Source organism: Lissotriton helveticus, chromosome 4_2 (genome assembly GCF_964261635.1).
Source record: "Lissotriton helveticus chromosome 4_2, aLisHel1.1, whole genome shotgun sequence".
Classification (NCBI taxonomy): domain Eukaryota; kingdom Metazoa; phylum Chordata; class Amphibia; order Caudata; family Salamandridae; genus Lissotriton; species Lissotriton helveticus.
Genome location: NC_136064.1, coordinates 130,490,745 through 130,510,839, shown reverse-complemented (window position 1 = coordinate 130,510,839; position 20,095 = coordinate 130,490,745). Strand labels below are relative to the sequence as shown.

Here is a 20,095-nt window from a genome sequence, read left to right as displayed (position 1 = left end):
TCAGAACCTCTATATTGGTATCAGATTTTGTTTGGTTTCCACTCTTTGTTATGAATAATGCAGAGCTACTAAATGAATGTAGATTGTGAGGGTTTTTATCCCCAGGGAATATATCCCAGGATGTGAGAAATTTGTATGTCATTGGCTAAACACTGAAGCATATGATGTCGCAATACAATAGGGAGCTATCACACAAAGTTCAGATATGGACTTTCCAGAGACTCGGAAATGAATACGTGTATCAGGAGTAGATATTCTAAGAATATTAAGACCTATAAATGTTAAAACGGATAAAATCACTTCTTTAACAAACTGTTTATTCATTTGATTATTTGTATGGTTTTTAAATGAGTAGAAATATATTGTAACGATTGTATTTCTTTCCTGAGATTTGACAATTAATTACGTGTATCAGAAACAGACATTGTAAATCCATTATGATCGACAAATGTCAATATCAATTCGTAAAAAACTGTTTATGCAACGGTGGATGTATATGGCTTACAAAAGATGGGAAATATGATGAGGACTCATAGAATATAGATTGCCACACAAAAATAGAACTTAAACCGACACCTCGAGATTTACTCGTAAAATCAGCCCATTCCAAGATGGCCGACACTAAAAATGTATTCATTAATACTATATACAAATGAATATAGAGCTTGGTTAAAATTAAAGACGATAATCAAACGCTGTGGTCCCTAGATATATACTTAAATTTACAGAATTGGGGGACACTATCTCTGAATAGATACTGATGAAAATACCGAGTGATACCAACTACCGGTTTCCCTCGCGCTCGTGTCAGTGGCAAACACCACTACATATATATTATTAACAAAAAGGTCGTCGACTCGATCTTTACCATTGTCGACAATCAATATATTATTTTTGATTATTTTTGTAAACTCGATACCATTGGTAAAAAAGCACTTCCGGGTCAATAGTAACCATAGACCTTAAAAGCACAGGTAGAGCGTCGAAACGGGACTCTTCGAAATCCCAAAGAAGACGCATACACGGAGGAGCAGGGAGGCCGAAATCCGACTCAAAGGTAAGAACAAACCCAGTCACAGGGAATTATAATTAATAGACCCCAATCCTGGGAATCGTGTAGGTAGTAGGGATCGAGTATTTAAACCCTTAACCTTTAGACTCGTGGAGCCTACATGAAAGGGAAGAAGCGAGCCTTATAAAATTGGACTGAATAGAAAAAATACGCACCCGCTGTAACAACATTAATTCGACCCAGTGCTCAGACGCACTGAATAACAATCTGCGCACTTGGGCAATGTTAATGGAATAAATCGAGATGTGTATATAATCATGTTTAAAAAACTTAAAGTTTTAAACAAAATGAAAGCATAAATGGTCCTCTTTATCTCCAGTATAGAGTGGCTTCGACAACAAAATATGAAGAAACCTCTATAGACCAAACGTGCAGGAGTTAAGCTCTGCTAATGAAGTAACCTTTATCAACAAAAAAGGTTAGTACATTGTATCTAGTACCGAGTAGAATAACAATCACTCAGACTGGTTATTTTATTTAATCAACAAATACTCTTTGTATTTTCCAGGCTCATAACCCATAAAAACTACATTACTTCTCGTTATTTTACGGTGGCTCCTCCGTGTAATCAGAAGAGCACATTGTTCCAATAAGAAAGGTAATAGGGCACGAGTTTTGGTCATGAGTAACAATAGATAAGACATTTTAGAATACTATTACTGAGCCATTATTTCATATTGATTAATTTCCAGAGCTCAAGGAAACCTGAGGTGCCTGAGCTACTATCAATATGTGCTGAAACTTCGCAGAAAGTAATTCTTTTGCAACCAATCGCTCATAAAAAAACAGGTAGAGTGAACAGGCCATATAATCAGGCCTCAAATATGTATTATAAAGCGCAATTGAAGAGTGTGTGATTGAATCCTTATAGAAGTACTACTGAACATAGGGCATTCACAAGAAATGTGTAAATGGGTGCTCCTAAAGATAAAGTGAGAGTTTTAACTTTAATGAGTGTGGCCGAATAGATTATACTTATAGAATCAATTGACATTTGAGACTAGGCAAATAGGTGAAATTCTTTTTGCACAGAAATGAAATTGAAATATTTTTATTTTATTCATAGAGCTATTGGAGTCAATTGTTTTTTAAAACGTCCTGAAGAAGGTGACAAAAAGGAAAAAAGCACCGAAACGCTGCGTCGACTACTGTTTTAACTTTGACTATTGTTTTAATACTCTAATTTTGATGCATAAATTACATGATGGTTTTTTTATATGTTAGATTGTAACCCAATTTGGGAGTGGAATAATAAAATTTGAAACCTTTTTTATATGATCAAAAAATTGTTTGATTGATATTTTCGTCTGTGTAGAAATAATTTTGGGGGTCTAACTGTTTATATTTTGCCTAAATAGTCCAATATTTGAAAAACATATATTATTGTTTGCCTGAAAATACATCTGGTCCACTAGGAAAACTCTCGGTTATTGGTGACAGTGATCACGTAAAGCCAGGGATCTCGTTGTTGTCCTATTACTGCACCCCCTTCCCTGCCACAGATTACAGGGGTACCTCCCACTTTTTTGATATATTTACTGTACAGCTTGTTAGCTGGGAGGCTTCGTTCTCACTATAGACCTATCCGTCTTGGGTATTAGCCCATTGAGTGCATCCAACTAATTTCCAAATATGGATGCCTTAAAAACCAAAGGATTCTCAGAAGAAGAGTTTAATAAGATTGTGAATGGCACATCTAAAAATTACACTGCAACCTCAAGTACCAACAATGATGAGGAACAATGGAGGGAATTATGGAACAACAAAAAGAAACTAATACGTACAGAGTTACACGCTGACTTTCTGATTGATTATCTAAGAAAGGGTATAATTCCCAGTGGGCTCCAAGTAAGGAATGAACCCGGTGTATTTATCCGACATCCAGGATTTATAGAAAACTGGACCCTGATTGCCAATAGATGCAGCAGGGATTGGATGTTGCTAATAATTGAAACAGCCAACTCTATCTTAATCATTGAGAGACAAGAAATAGCAGATCTAGAAGCTAAATTAGACACTACAGTTCTAGAAGACGCCAAGAAAAAATTAGAAGAAATCCAAAGGGATGTCTCAGGGTATAAGGATTACCTATTCAGTAAGAAAATGACCAAATTCAACAAAGACGTCATGAATTACAGCACTGAAACTGTTTATCCTTACACCCAAAAAGATTACTTTGATCGTCCGAGAGAAAATTACCCATATAGAAACCAGGGGCAACAAGCTTGGCGCACATACCCAAAAAAACGTGTAACTTGGTCAGACTCCTCGTACACAAGCACAGACTCTGAACAAGACAAAACAACAGATAGAACAAAAGGTGGTGAGTCCACATCAACACCAAGCAGAGACTCGCTATCTTTTTTAGGGCAACGTGGTCGAGGGAACCACCAAAACCAGCACAACCAATCGAGAGGCAGGGGGAGAGGGAAGTCCTTCCCTCAACCTCAACAACAGAAGAGGTACTACACCAGGAGCCAACCAAAATGGGACTAAATCAAAAGGCCGCGATTATTAACCTCTCTGACACTGTTCTGACAGAAACAGAAAAAAATGTCTTAGAAAAGGGCTTAGGTTTCGCAATCAGCAGCAAAATTAATAAATATAACCTAGAGAGAGACCTTCAAGGGTTTTTTAGGAAAATCAGATTACAGGACTATTTTAGAGACAAATCACCCCAAGAAACTGTACACAATAAATCTGGATTGAAAGCAAAATCCACTTGGACTCCCAACATTGGGATGGTCAATAAACACGTAGACCTTTTTGAAAAAGTAGTTGAAAGCAATATTGTAGAACTTTTAACTCACCCCTTAAGGGACGTAAATAATTTAAGTCCCCTTGAAAGAACGGCTTTAAAAAACCTAGAAAATAATGATCTCCTGACAGTCAAACCAGGGGACAAAGGGGGAAGTATTGTCCTTATGAACTCTGACGATTATGACAATAGAATGAGGGACTTACTTAATAATAAAGAACACTATTGTTCCTCAAGTAGATCAGAATGGAACGCCTTGGTGAAGAAGGTTAATACTCTCCTTGATTACGCCAGAGAAGATGAGGTCATCTGCACAGATGAATACAAATTTTTAAAGAATGAAGCACCAATAATTCCTGCCCTTTATGGACTTCCAAAAGTCCATAAGAGTATGACTAATCCACCCATGAGACCTATAGTGTCATCTATAAATTCTGTAACCGAACCTTTGAGCAAATATATTGATAGATTCTTGCAACCTATCGTAACTAAGCAGAAAGCTTATATAAAAGATACAACCTGTATGATTCAGAAAGTTGAAGGCTTAGCATACGATGTGACCACACAATGGCTGGTGACTCTAGATATCGAGGCCCTCTATACAAACATCCCGCAAGACGACACCATTGAGATGTTAGAGGGCCTCCTAAAAACAGATTCGGCAGATTTAAATCATCATGTTACATTTATTATAGATTGTGCCAAAATTATTTTAAAAAATAATATTTTTTTATTTAAAAATGATTTTTATAAACAAATCAAAGGCACCAGCATGGGGGCCACCTGTGCCCCAAGTCTAGCTTGCCTTTATGTAGCGGCATTCGAAGACAAACATATTTTTAATGAACTGGCTCCATTTAGCGAAAATATTACACACTGGTCAAGATTCATCGATGATATTTTTTTTATCTGGTCTGGTACGATAGAGCTGCTCAATGAGTTCATTATATGGTTAAATCTAGGGGACAAAAATCTGAAGTTTACTTCTAATTATAACAAAGAAGTAATAGAATTCTTGGACATCAATATAAGATCAAATGGTGGTATCTTAGAAGTTGATCTCTATACAAAACCGACCGATCGAAATACACTATTACATTATAGAAGTAACCACCCCAGCAGCCAAAAGGACAATATACCCTTTGGGCAGTACTTACGCATCAGAAGAAACTGCACAAGTATGCGAGATTTTAATAAACATGCAGATGTCTTATCAGATAAACTCAGACAGAGAGGCTATCCAAAGAATCTGATCAAAAGAGCATACAAGCGCGCAAAATATTTCAACAGAGATTCACTGTTTGAAAAACATGATGATAAAAACACCAAAGAGAAAACTCGAGATAAACTTATTTTTGTAACTAATTACAGTTCAGCTAGCAACAAAATTAAAAACATTATCAATCGGAACTGGACGTTACTGAATAATAGACCTGGTGAAAAGATCCCTAAACCTATGTTTAGTTTCAGAAGAAACAAAACAATCAGAAATAGCTTGGTCCACACGTTTAAAGAACAGACCCGAAATCATCAAAATACCATCAATAATACTCCGTTCCCTACGGGGAACTTTGCCTGTAATATGTGTTCAAATTGTGAATCGTTAATCAAAGGCAACACCGTTCAGCACAATGGAGTAGAACACAAAATTAAAACCTTTGTGAACTGTAGAACTAAAAACCTCATTTACATGATCATTTGCCCATGTAACAAAGTATACATAGGTGAAACTGCGAGAGAAGTGAGAACAAGAATTACTGAACATAAATCTGCCATCCGAACCCAAAAGAAATCAGCCCCCCTGGTAGAACATTGGTTAACACACAACCACAAATTAGAAGATCTGAAATGGTGTGTATTAGAGGCCATCACACAGAATACCCGAGGTGGTAATGTAGACAATAAAAGAAAAAAGAGAGAGCAGTTCTACATGTCCCTATTCAACTCCTTTCGCACCGGTCTAAACAACAGGGAGGAATGGGAGAGATTAATTCTATGAATTAGATATTGATCCTGTGGATATTCAGAACCTCTATATTGGTATCAGATTTTGTTTGGTTTCCACTCTTTGTTATGAATAATGCAGAGCTACTAAATGAATGTAGATTGTGAGGGTTTTTATCCCCAGGGAATATATCCCAGGATGTGAGAAATTTGTATGTCATTGGCTAAACACTGAAGCATATGATGTCGCAATACAATAGGGAGCTATCACACAAAGTTCAGATATGGACTTTCCAGAGACTCGGAAATGAATACGTGTATCAGGAGTAGATATTCTAAGAATATTAAGACCTATAAATGTTAAAACGGATAAAATCACTTCTTTAACAAACTGTTTATTCATTTGATTATTTGTATGGTTTTTAAATGAGTAGAAATATATTGTAACGATTGTATTTCTTTCCTGAGATTTGACAATTAATTACGTGTATCAGAAACAGACATTGTAAATCCATTATGATCGACAAATGTCAATATCAATTCGTAAAAAACTGTTTATGCAACGGTGGATGTATATGGCTTACAAAAGATGGGAAATATGATGAGGACTCATAGAATATAGATTGCCACACAAAAATAGAACTTAAACCGACACCTCGAGATTTACTCGTAAAATCAGCCCATTCCAAGATGGCCGACACTAAAAATGTATTCATTAATACTATATACAAATGAATATAGAGCTTGGTTAAAATTAAAGACGATAATCAAACGCTGTGGTCCCTAGATATATACTTAAATTTACAGAATTGGGGGACACTATCTCTGAATAGATACTGATGAAAATACCGAGTGATACCAACTACCGGTTTCCCTCGCGCTCGTGTCAGTGGCAAACACCACTACATATATATTATTAACAAAAAGGTCGTCGACTCGATCTTTACCATTGTCGACAATCAATATATTATTTTTGATTATTTTTGTAAACTCGATACCATTGGTAAAAAAGCACTTCCGGGTCAATAGTAACCATAGACCTTAAAAGCACAGGTAGAGCGTCGAAACGGGACTCTTCGAAATCCCAAAGAAGACGCATACACGGAGGAGCAGGGAGGCCGAAATCCGACTCAAAGGTAAGAACAAACCCAGTCACAGGGAATTATAATTAATAGACCCCAATCCTGGGAATCGTGTAGGTAGTAGGGATCGAGTATTTAAACCCTTAACCTTTAGACTCGTGGAGCCTACATGAAAGGGAAGAAGCGAGCCTTATAAAATTGGACTGAATAGAAAAAATACGCACCCGCTGTAACAACATTAATTCGACCCAGTGCTCAGACGCACTGAATAACAATCTGCGCACTTGGGCAATGTTAATGGAATAAATCGAGATGTGTATATAATCATGTTTAAAAAACTTAAAGTTTTAAACAAAATGAAAGCATAAATGGTCCTCTTTATCTCCAGTATAGAGTGGCTTCGACAACAAAATATGAAGAAACCTCTATAGACCAAACGTGCAGGAGTTAAGCTCTGCTAATGAAGTAACCTTTATCAACAAAAAAGGTTAGTACATTGTATCTAGTACCGAGTAGAATAACAATCACTCAGACTGGTTATTTTATTTAATCAACAAATACTCTTTGTATTTTCCAGGCTCATAACCCATAAAAACTACATTACTTCTCGTTATTTTACGGTGGCTCCTCCGTGTAATCAGAAGAGCACATTGTTCCAATAAGAAAGGTAATAGGGCACGAGTTTTGGTCATGAGTAACAATAGATAAGACATTTTAGAATACTATTACTGAGCCATTATTTCATATTGATTAATTTCCAGAGCTCAAGGAAACCTGAGGTGCCTGAGCTACTATCAATATGTGCTGAAACTTCGCAGAAAGTAATTCTTTTGCAACCAATCGCTCATAAAAAAACAGGTAGAGTGAACAGGCCATATAATCAGGCCTCAAATATGTATTATAAAGCGCAATTGAAGAGTGTGTGATTGAATCCTTATAGAAGTACTACTGAACATAGGGCATTCACAAGAAATGTGTAAATGGGTGCTCCTAAAGATAAAGTGAGAGTTTTAACTTTAATGAGTGTGGCCGAATAGATTATACTTATAGAATCAATTGACATTTGAGACTAGGCAAATAGGTGAAATTCTTTTTGCACAGAAATGAAATTGAAATATTTTTATTTTATTCATAGAGCTATTGGAGTCAATTGTTTTTTAAAACGTCCTGAAGAAGGTGACAAAAAGGAAAAAAGCACCGAAACGCTGCGTCGACTACTGTTTTAACTTTGACTATTGTTTTAATACTCTAATTTTGATGCATAAATTACATGATGGTTTTTTTATATGTTAGATTGTAACCCAATTTGGGAGTGGAATAATAAAATTTGAAACCTTTTTTATATGATCAAAAAATTGTTTGATTGATATTTTCGTCTGTGTAGAAATAATTTTGTGGGTCTAACTGTTTATATTTTGCCTAAATAGTCCAATATTTGAAAAACATATATTATTGTTTGCCTGAAAATACATCTGGTCCACTAGGAAAACTCTCGGTTATTGGTGACAGTGATCACGTAAAGCCAGGGATCTCGTTGTTGTCCTATTACTGCACCCCCTTCCCTGCCACAGATTACAGGGGTACCTCCCACTTTTTTGATATATTTACTGTACAGCTTGTTAGCTGGGAGGCTTCGTTCTCACTATAGACCTATCCGTCTTGGGTATTAGCCCATTGAGTGCATCCAACTAATTTCCAAATATGGATGCCTTAAAAACCAAAGGATTCTCAGAAGAAGAGTTTAATAAGATTGTGAATGGCACATCTAAAAATTACACTGCAACCTCAAGTACCAACAATGATGAGGAACAATGGAGGGAATTATGGAACAACAAAAAGAAACTAATACGTACAGAGTTACACGCTGACTTTCTGATTGATTATCTAAGAAAGGGTATAATTCCCAGTGGGCTCCAAGTAAGGAATGAACCCGGTGTATTTATCCGACATCCAGGATTTATAGAAAACTGGACCCTGATTGCCAATAGATGCAGCAGGGATTGGATGTTGCTAATAATTGAAACAGCCAACTCTATCTTAATCATTGAGAGACAAGAAATAGCAGATCTAGAAGCTAAATTAGACACTACAGTTCTAGAAGACGCCAAGAAAAAATTAGAAGAAATCCAAAGGGATGTCTCAGGGTATAAGGATTACCTATTCAGTAAGAAAATGACCAAATTCAACAAAGACGTCATGAATTACAGCACTGAAACTGTTTATCCTTACACCCAAAAAGATTACTTTGATCGTCCGAGAGAAAATTACCCATATAGAAACCAGGGGCAACAAGCTTGGCGCACATACCCAAAAAAACGTGTAACTTGGTCAGACTCCTCGTACACAAGCACAGACTCTGAACAAGACAAAACAACAGATAGAACAAAAGGTGGTGAGTCCACATCAACACCAAGCAGAGACTCGCTATCTTTTTTAGGGCAACGTGGTCGAGGGAACCACCAAAACCAGCACAACCAATCGAGAGGCAGGGGGAGAGGGAAGTCCTTCCCTCAACCTCAACAACAGAAGAGGTACTACACCAGGAGCCAACCAAAATGGGACTAAATCAAAAGGCCGCGATTATTAACCTCTCTGACACTGTTCTGACAGAAACAGAAAAAAATGTCTTAGAAAAGGGCTTAGGTTTCGCAATCAGCAGCAAAATTAATAAATATAACCTAGAGAGAGACCTTCAAGGGTTTTTTAGGAAAATCAGATTACAGGACTATTTTAGAGACAAATCACCCCAAGAAACTGTACACAATAAATCTGGATTGAAAGCAAAATCCACTTGGACTCCCAACATTGGGATGGTCAATAAACACGTAGACCTTTTTGAAAAAGTAGTTGAAAGCAATATTGTAGAACTTTTAACTCACCCCTTAAGGGACGTAAATAATTTAAGTCCCCTTGAAAGAACGGCTTTAAAAAACCTAGAAAATAATGATCTCCTGACAGTCAAACCAGGGGACAAAGGGGGAAGTATTGTCCTTATGAACTCTGACGATTATGACAATAGAATGAGGGACTTACTTAATGATAAAGAACACTATTGTTCCTCAAGTAGATCAGAATGGAACGCCTTGGTGAAGAAGGTTAATACTCTCCTTGATTACGCCAGAGAAGATGAGGTCATCTGCACAGATGAATACAAATTTTTAAAGAATGAAGCACCAATAATTCCTGCCCTTTATGGACTTCCAAAAGTCCATAAGAGTATGACTAATCCACCCATGAGACCTATAGTGTCATCTATAAATTCTGTAACCGAACCTTTGAGCAAATATATTGATAGATTCTTGCAACCTATCGTAACTAAGCAGAAAGCTTATATAAAAGATACAACCTGTATGATTCAGAAAGTTGAAGGCTTAGCATACGATGTGACCACACAATGGCTGGTGACTCTAGATATCGAGGCCCTCTATACAAACATCCCGCAAGACGACACCATTGAGATGTTAGAGGGCCTCCTAAAAACAGATTCGGCAGATTTAAATCATCATGTTACATTTATTATAGATTGTGCCAAAATTATTTTAAAAAATAATATTTTTTTATTTAAAAATGATTTTTATAAACAAATCAAAGGCACCAGCATGGGGGCCACCTGTGCCCCAAGTCTAGCTTGCCTTTATGTAGCGGCATTCGAAGACAAACATATTTTTAATGAACTGGCTCCATTTAGCGAAAATATTACACACTGGTCAAGATTCATCGATGATATTTTTTTTATCTGGTCTGGTACGATAGAGCTGCTCAATGAGTTCATTATATGGTTAAATCTAGGGGACAAAAATCTGAAGTTTACTTCTAATTATAACAAAGAAGTAATAGAATTCTTGGACATCAATATAAGATCAAATGGTGGTATCTTAGAAGTTGATCTCTATACAAAACCGACCGATCGAAATACACTATTACATTATAGAAGTAACCACCCCAGCAGCCAAAAGGACAATATACCCTTTGGGCAGTACTTACGCATCAGAAGAAACTGCACAAGTATGCGAGATTTTAATAAACATGCAGATGTCTTATCAGATAAACTCAGACAGAGAGGCTATCCAAAGAATCTGATCAAAAGAGCATACAAGCGCGCAAAATATTTCAACAGAGATTCACTGTTTGAAAAACATGATGATAAAAACACCAAAGAGAAAACTCGAGATAAACTTATTTTTGTAACTAATTACAGTTCAGCTAGCAACAAAATTAAAAACATTATCAATCGGAACTGGACGTTACTGAATAATAGACCTGGTGAAAAGATCCCTAAACCTATGTTTAGTTTCAGAAGAAACAAAACAATCAGAAATAGCTTGGTCCACACGTTTAAAGAACAGACCCGAAATCATCAAAATACCATCAATAATACTCCGTTCCCTACGGGGAACTTTGCCTGTAATATGTGTTCAAATTGTGAATCGTTAATCAAAGGCAACACCGTTCAGCACAATGGAGTAGAACACAAAATTAAAACCTTTGTGAACTGTAGAACTAAAAACCTCATTTACATGATCATTTGCCCATGTAACAAAGTATACATAGGTGAAACTGCGAGAGAAGTGAGAACAAGAATTACTGAACATAAATCTGCCATCCGAACCCAAAAGAAATCAGCCCCCCTGGTAGAACATTGGTTAACACACAACCACAAATTAGAAGATCTGAAATGGTGTGTATTAGAGGCCATCACACAGAATACCCGAGGTGGTAATGTAGACAATAAAAGAAAAAAGAGAGAGCAGTTCTACATGTCCCTATTCAACTCCTTTCGCACCGGTCTAAACAACAGGGAGGAATGGGAGAGATTAATTCTATGAATTAGATATTGATCCTGTGGATATTCAGAACCTCTATATTGGTATCAGATTTTGTTTGGTTTCCACTCTTTGTTATGAATAATGCAGAGCTACTAAATGAATGTAGATTGTGAGGGTTTTTATCCCCAGGGAATATATCCCAGGATGTGAGAAATTTGTATGTCATTGGCTAAACACTGAAGCATATGATGTCGCAATACAATAGGGAGCTATCACACAAAGTTCAGATATGGACTTTCCAGAGACTCGGAAATGAATACGTGTATCAGGAGTAGATATTCTAAGAATATTAAGACCTATAAATGTTAAAACGGATAAAATCACTTCTTTAACAAACTGTTTATTCATTTGATTATTTGTATGGTTTTTAAATGAGTAGAAATATATTGTAACGATTGTATTTCTTTCCTGAGATTTGACAATTAATTACGTGTATCAGAAACAGACATTGTAAATCCATTATGATCGACAAATGTCAATATCAATTCGTAAAAAACTGTTTATGCAACGGTGGATGTATATGGCTTACAAAAGATGGGAAATATGATGAGGACTCATAGAATATAGATTGCCACACAAAAATAGAACTTAAACCGACACCTCGAGATTTACTCGTAAAATCAGCCCATTCCAAGATGGCCGACACTAAAAATGTATTCATTAATACTATATACAAATGAATATAGAGCTTGGTTAAAATTAAAGACGATAATCAAACGCTGTGGTCCCTAGATATATACTTAAATTTACAGAATTGGGGGACACTATCTCTGAATAGATACTGATGAAAATACCGAGTGATACCAACTACCGGTTTCCCTCGCGCTCGTGTCAGTGGCAAACACCACTACATATATATTATTAACAAAAAGGTCGTCGACTCGATCTTTACCATTGTCGACAATCAATATATTATTTTTGATTATTTTTGTAAACTCGATACCATTGGTAAAAAAGCACTTCCGGGTCAATAGTAACCATAGACCTTAAAAGCACAGGTAGAGCGTCGAAACGGGACTCTTCGAAATCCCAAAGAAGACGCATACACGGAGGAGCAGGGAGGCCGAAATCCGACTCAAAGGTAAGAACAAACCCAGTCACAGGGAATTATAATTAATAGACCCCAATCCTGGGAATCGTGTAGGTAGTAGGGATCGAGTATTTAAACCCTTAACCTTTAGACTCGTGGAGCCTACATGAAAGGGAAGAAGCGAGCCTTATAAAATTGGACTGAATAGAAAAAATACGCACCCGCTGTAACAACATTAATTCGACCCAGTGCTCAGACGCACTGAATAACAATCTGCGCACTTGGGCAATGTTAATGGAATAAATCGAGATGTGTATATAATCATGTTTAAAAAACTTAAAGTTTTAAACAAAATGAAAGCATAAATGGTCCTCTTTATCTCCAGTATAGAGTGGCTTCGACAACAAAATATGAAGAAACCTCTATAGACCAAACGTGCAGGAGTTAAGCTCTGCTAATGAAGTAACCTTTATCAACAAAAAAGGTTAGTACATTGTATCTAGTACCGAGTAGAATAACAATCACTCAGACTGGTTATTTTATTTAATCAACAAATACTCTTTGTATTTTCCAGGCTCATAACCCATAAAAACTACATTACTTCTCGTTATTTTACGGTGGCTCCTCCGTGTAATCAGAAGAGCACATTGTTCCAATAAGAAAGGTAATAGGGCACGAGTTTTGGTCATGAGTAACAATAGATAAGACATTTTAGAATACTATTACTGAGCCATTATTTCATATTGATTAATTTCCAGAGCTCAAGGAAACCTGAGGTGCCTGAGCTACTATCAATATGTGCTGAAACTTCGCAGAAAGTAATTCTTTTGCAACCAATCGCTCATAAAAAAACAGGTAGAGTGAACAGGCCATATAATCAGGCCTCAAATATGTATTATAAAGCGCAATTGAAGAGTGTGTGATTGAATCCTTATAGAAGTACTACTGAACATAGGGCATTCACAAGAAATGTGTAAATGGGTGCTCCTAAAGATAAAGTGAGAGTTTTAACTTTAATGAGTGTGGCCGAATAGATTATACTTATAGAATCAATTGACATTTGAGACTAGGCAAATAGGTGAAATTCTTTTTGCACAGAAATGAAATTGAAATATTTTTATTTTATTCATAGAGCTATTGGAGTCAATTGTTTTTTAAAACGTCCTGAAGAAGGTGACAAAAAGGAAAAAAGCACCGAAACGCTGCGTCGACTACTGTTTTAACTTTGACTATTGTTTTAATACTCTAATTTTGATGCATAAATTACATGATGGTTTTTTTATATGTTAGATTGTAACCCAATTTGGGAGTGGAATAATAAAATTTGAAACCTTTTTTATATGATCAAAAAATTGTTTGATTGATATTTTCGTCTGTGTAGAAATAATTTTGTGGGTCTAACTGTTTATATTTTGCCTAAATAGTCCAATATTTGAAAAACATATATTATTGTTTGCCTGAAAATACATCTGGTCCACTAGGAAAACTCTCGGTTATTGGTGACAGTGATCACGTAAAGCCAGGGATCTCGTTGTTGTCCTATTACTGCACCCCCTTCCCTGCCACAGATTACAGGGGTACCTCCCACTTTTTTGATATATCAAAATTCACTAAAAACAGTGACTTGAAGGTATTCATCATGTAACAGCGGGGAAAAAAAAACACAATCAAAATGATTGTGTTTAAAAAACCCATACAACATCAGAAAATAAAATTCAGAACTCCTTAAAGTTAACTTACTTTCCATGACGTCCAAGGATGTCCTATGAACAGCTTACACTCTTTTGTGCTGTTATTACTTTCAGCCCGCCACTTTCTGAAAGAAAACCTCCATCGTTTTTAAAAACACGTTACATGCAATAAATGACTTCTTGCTCTCTACCACTATTTTCCACAAGGCCAAATCTAGTCAGAGATATTTATAACTCTTGGATTTCTTGTAAGCCAATCCCATCATTTGGCATTTCCGCAACTTTCAGAATTAAAATGTTGAAGATCATTTTCACAATCCTGGAATAGTAATATCTTCCCCTTCTTGGTCAGTCATGTTCTACATTTCCTATGACACTGATACTGCTTAATATGAAGCAGACTTACACTACCTCTATGAGTACTACAATTATTTAATTCTCTACATCACTTTTAATCACAAAGCAATGTAAAACAGTAGACAGCATTGCAGACTTACATTCCCTCTACTCCATGTTTTGATTGGCTGCTTCAATTAGCTTATGAAAAGAAACAATTTTTCTGAACTCATTTAAAGTGCACATACATCTCCATGATGTCCAATCCTTTGATTAGAAGTTATGTCTCTGAACTACACTTATCCTCAAGGCCAAATTGTGTAGGAGCCATTAGAACTTCTTGAAATTCGTTTTTTGATTGGCTTTCCTGCATGGTAGGGTCACTTTTAACATGGCTATGTAACATAAACATTCAAAATCAAAATTTTCAATGTACAGGTGGGAGCATATTTACAAGCAATTTGCGCCACAAAGAAAGGTCTGACATTAAAATGGGAAAAATAACATCAGGGACAGTCAATTGCCTTATAAAGAACCATACACCATTATGTCCTTCTCATGAATTTAAAAACAATTCCTTTTTCCCAAAAACGATTTTCAGATCATAATTTCAAAAAACTGCACATGAGAAAATGACTTAAAATGTCATTGAAACACATGAAAGCGTTTTTTTATTGGCTTTCCTGCATGGTTGGTTCACTTTTATCATGGCTATGTAACACAAACATTGATAATTAAAATTTTCATGCACATGTAAGAGCATATTTACAAGCAATTTGCGCCACAGAGAAAGGTCTTACACTAAAATGAGAAAAATAACATCAAGGACAGTCAATTGCCTTATAAATAACCATACACCATTATTTCCTTGTCATGATTTTAAAAACAATTCCTTTTCCACAAAAACGATTTTCAAATCATAATTTCTAAACACTGCACATCAGAAAATGACTTAAAATGTCATTAAAACACATGAAATCATTTTTTGATTGACTTTCCAGCATGGTTGAGTCACTTTTAACATGGCTATATAACAGAAACATTCAAAATCAAAAATTTCCATGCACATGTGAGAGCATATTTACTAGCAAATTGCGCCACATAAATCATAATTTTCTCCTTAAAGCACACTATTCTCTATCTAAAGTAAAGAAATATTTTCTCACCTTAGCAAATACTTTGAGTTTGAAAACAGTCTCAGAAACACACCAATTTGTCTTCAGCAGAGCAAAAGGTATGCACTCCAGAGTCTGCAGCTATCAAAAGCACAGAAATGGTGTAATTCTTCACACATATTTCTCATGTCACCCAATCAAAACTCTTCCCTCACTTTTTTTCAAATGAAAACCCTTCCCCCTCTGCCCTTTCTGCCTATTTTCCATAGCAACCACCTCTTGGAGAAACTCTGGTGTTTGCAAATTCACACAACAATGTTGCAATTGAACTCTGAACTCTCAGTGCACCTGCATATCCAGTGCTTTCTTTCATTTAATGATTTTTTATTGACCACTCAAAATACATCTTTCAAAGAACACATCTCTACACCCTAACTTTCTGTTTTCATCAATCAAAATCCACCAATCACTGTTACTACTTCATGAACACAGAAACTCCACAGTTTTTTTTCATTTCAAACTCACATTTTTTCAACTGCCATTTCATTGCCACACTTCATCTGACTGCAGGAGAACCTTCTCTCACCATGTTTTCTGTCTGGATTGTTGGTCATAGTTATATTCACTGGGCTCAAAGGTACGTTGAAAGCAGGAATTTACCTAACCTCAATTTACAAGATGTGGAAATTAAGTGGTTTGGCCAGAGAGGATTAAAATGTCACCAATTGATACCATTGGTGAAAACCTTTATGCATTTGCCAAAACCTGACCTGTTAATTGTGCACTGTGGAGGTAATGACTTGGGCACTTTGACTGGTGTAGGTCTGGAAATGCTTTTAAAGGACACCTTTGAGCAATTAATGGCACTTTTTCCTCAGACTGCCTTGGTATATTCAAATATATGCCAAAGACAGAAATGGAGGTGGTCAAACCAATTTTGTCCACAAATTGAGAAGTCGAGGAAGCATGTAAACAAATCTGTTTCAGCTTACATGAGAGACCATGGAATGGGCTCCCTGTACAACAATAACTTGCGTTACTACATGCAAGATATCTACAGAGGAGATGGAGTTCACTTCTCAGATGAGGGCAACAGAGTTTTCACTCTGAATTTAAAAATGTGCATTGGTACCTACTTATAAGTACCTAAATGTACCATAAACCCAAAAGCTCTTCTCAGAGCTACCCTACATCTAATCACTCACAATTATTTTTTTACTCTAACTATTTTCACTAATTTTCAACAAAATACGCTCCCTGGTGCGCTACCCGGTACGCGTACCGGGAGCTAACCTCGCGAAATTTTAAAAAAAAATGTTTCTTTTTCCGCACATATGGGCCTCCTCAGCCACCCTCACAAAACCTAGGGGGTCAAGATAAGTCTACCGTGCCCCCTTCTACCCATTCTGAACATTATTTGCCCTCCATCTTGTATCATAATTCGACCGAAACACAAAATGGTGAACTCCCGTTACGCTTAAGGTTCGCGTACCAGGGCGCTCACCGGTTCGCGTACCGGGTCGCTTCCTGGGAAGCGCACCATCAAAAAAGGTGGGAAAGTAGTTCACAGAAAAGCCACTGGAGACAATTTCACCAAATATAGAATAACTCATACTACATACCAATCCCTACCATTTTCACAAATTTGATTGGAATTCCATTTAGCCATTTAGCCTGTAGTCCTCTCTAAATACCGTGAGGTAAATTACTTCACAAAACACATCTGAAGTGTTGGAATTGACAACCAATTAAAATGTTACTTTCATTTTCTACTTTTTTTACATGATATTTGATTGGTTATGTACCCGAATATATATAAAGGAAGAGAAGGAAACACAGCCATTTTGACTACTACTTCCTGGTGTACATTTCATTTGGATTTTCATTAATAACTTCAACTTCTTTTTAAAGGTAAGTTGTTATTTTTAAAACTGAAGTATATTGTGCACTTTAAGTTAATATGGCAAACTTTTTCTGTTAGTTATATACTATCCCTCTGTAGTACTTATAAATTTAGATACACTTTTTTATATTCCTACTTCCACTCTGATACTATACACTGCCCAAAGATAAATTCTCTGATAAAAACTGCCTATCTAAAATTAATCCCAACAGTGCCCTACCTCTACTAATATATATTTTTTTTATGCAAATTTCAGGAAAAATGGAAAGTGAACAAAACATTTCATTTGAAATTGTCCTTCCAGAGTCCAACACAGAAATCATTGATCCAAATGAGATTGAATTTATGGATGAAACATGGGACCAAGAACTACTGCAATGTGTGCAAGCAGTAGATAACCTCCTTGCAAATGAGGACATTTTACAACCTCAGAGACTACAATCTATATTCCATGATTATGAAATTTCTGACAATGAAATGTTAGAAAGTTTAATAAATTATGAAACACAATAAAAAAAATTTAAAAAAAAAAAATAATCAACAAAACCAACAATCAATTAACATACAGCATTTGAAAAGTCTATCATTCATTTTTTATTGTGATACGCTCCCCAGTACGCTTCCCGGTTCGCGTACCGGGCGCTAACCACGAAAAAAAACAAAAAAAAATTTTTTTTTTTTTTGCTTAGCGGGGCCCCTTTAAAGCCTCCACATCAAACCTAGGGGGTCAGGGAGTATCTACTATGCCCCCTTAAGGTCATTTGCCCCTTCGCTTTTGACCTCCTCTTGTCTCTCGATCCTACCGAGAGACAAGATGGCGGCCGCTCCGGACTGTTTAGAATGTTGACAGACACCACAGAGCCAATCAACTTCGCTACGCGAAGTTCCGTTACGCGTCAAGTACGCGTACCGGGGCGCTGCCTGGTCCGCGCTTACAGATATATATCTTTTTTTGAACGTTATTTTCTCAAAATCCACTGCAGCACATATATTAAGACCTACAAAAGGCACATCGGGCTACCAGTCCCTACAATTTTGCCAAGTTTCGTGCAAATCCATTCAGCCGTTCGGGCTAAAAGTGAGGCTAACCGCCCTATGGAAAACTCAATGTTAAAAACACGTTTTGGGACCCCCCTTTTTTCTCGGCCCCCCCTGGACCAACTCCCCCCAAATTTCCAGTGGCTGCTCAGAAACAAAATGTTCCATTTTCCAGAAAATTTCAGCCAATTCCGTCCACAAACGCCAAAGTTATTAGACATAGAATTTTCAAAAATCCCATAGAGAAAAAATCCTAACTATATATACCTACTGGCGACCGCCAGTAGGTAATATATATATATATATATATATTCACTGAAAAAACCATAGGTTATAGACCATATATAGTTAGGAATTAGCATTTAAAAAACCTTATTTTACTCACACAAAACCATTGAAATTCCATATATAGTTAGTTGCACTAACTATATATTGCGCACCCGCAATCCACTGCTGATGATGTCACATATTACATCATTCATGACATGGTCAGTGACATCACTGATGACATCACTGATGACATCTCAAATGACATCACTGATGACATCACTGATGACAACATCCAGTGACTATGTTTCTGTAAAGTTAAAATATGTCTTACATATTGAAGAATGAGTGGATGTATAAGTGTCTGGACGAAGGATTTAGTAGGTGCATGACTGAATGTATGAGTGAGTGATTAAATGTGTCTCACTGAGTGCATGGGTTAGTGACTAAACTGTCTTAATTTGTGCATCATTATGTCTGTTGTTCTGTAAACTGCTGCATGTGTTGATCAGTAGCTATATGAGTAACTATATGGGTTATTGATTGATTGCCCAAATATTTGCATGGGAGACTGAGTGTGTGTGTGGCTGGATGGGAGGTGTGTGACTCTGTACAGATCAATGTGTACTTGTATCAATGATTGTATAAGAGAGTAAGTATGTGTTAGTATATGGTTGAAAACGTAAGGTGCTCTATGTTTAACTGTATAGAGTAGAAAATGGAAGTGTGATTGATTCTTTACAGGACTGACTAGGTGTGTGAGTAACTCCATGGATGAGTGGCAGAGTGTGAGTGTCTGTATAGGTGTATGAGTGCATATGATTGTGTTGTAAACATGAGTGATTGTATGTATGAATGATTGTATGGGTGAATGAGTGAATGTGTGTGTAGACGTAGGAATCAGTGAGTACGTATGTAGTAACTAGTATTGGTGTGTCAATGGTTTCAAAAATTATACTCTGTTTTTAACACTGGGTGAAACAGAGGTTATATTAAAATGTGAGGAGATGCATTGTATTGTCACATGAATGAT

General features: G+C 36.4%; 1 protein-coding gene across 2 annotated transcripts in view; it reads right to left on the bottom strand.

Moving 5' to 3' along the window:
- The window catches only part of LOC144752110 (nicotinamide N-methyltransferase-like), a 285,975-nt gene that overhangs the window by 153,765 nt on the left and 112,115 nt on the right, over positions 1-20,095 (bottom strand). The gene's annotated exons all lie outside the window — the stretch shown is intronic.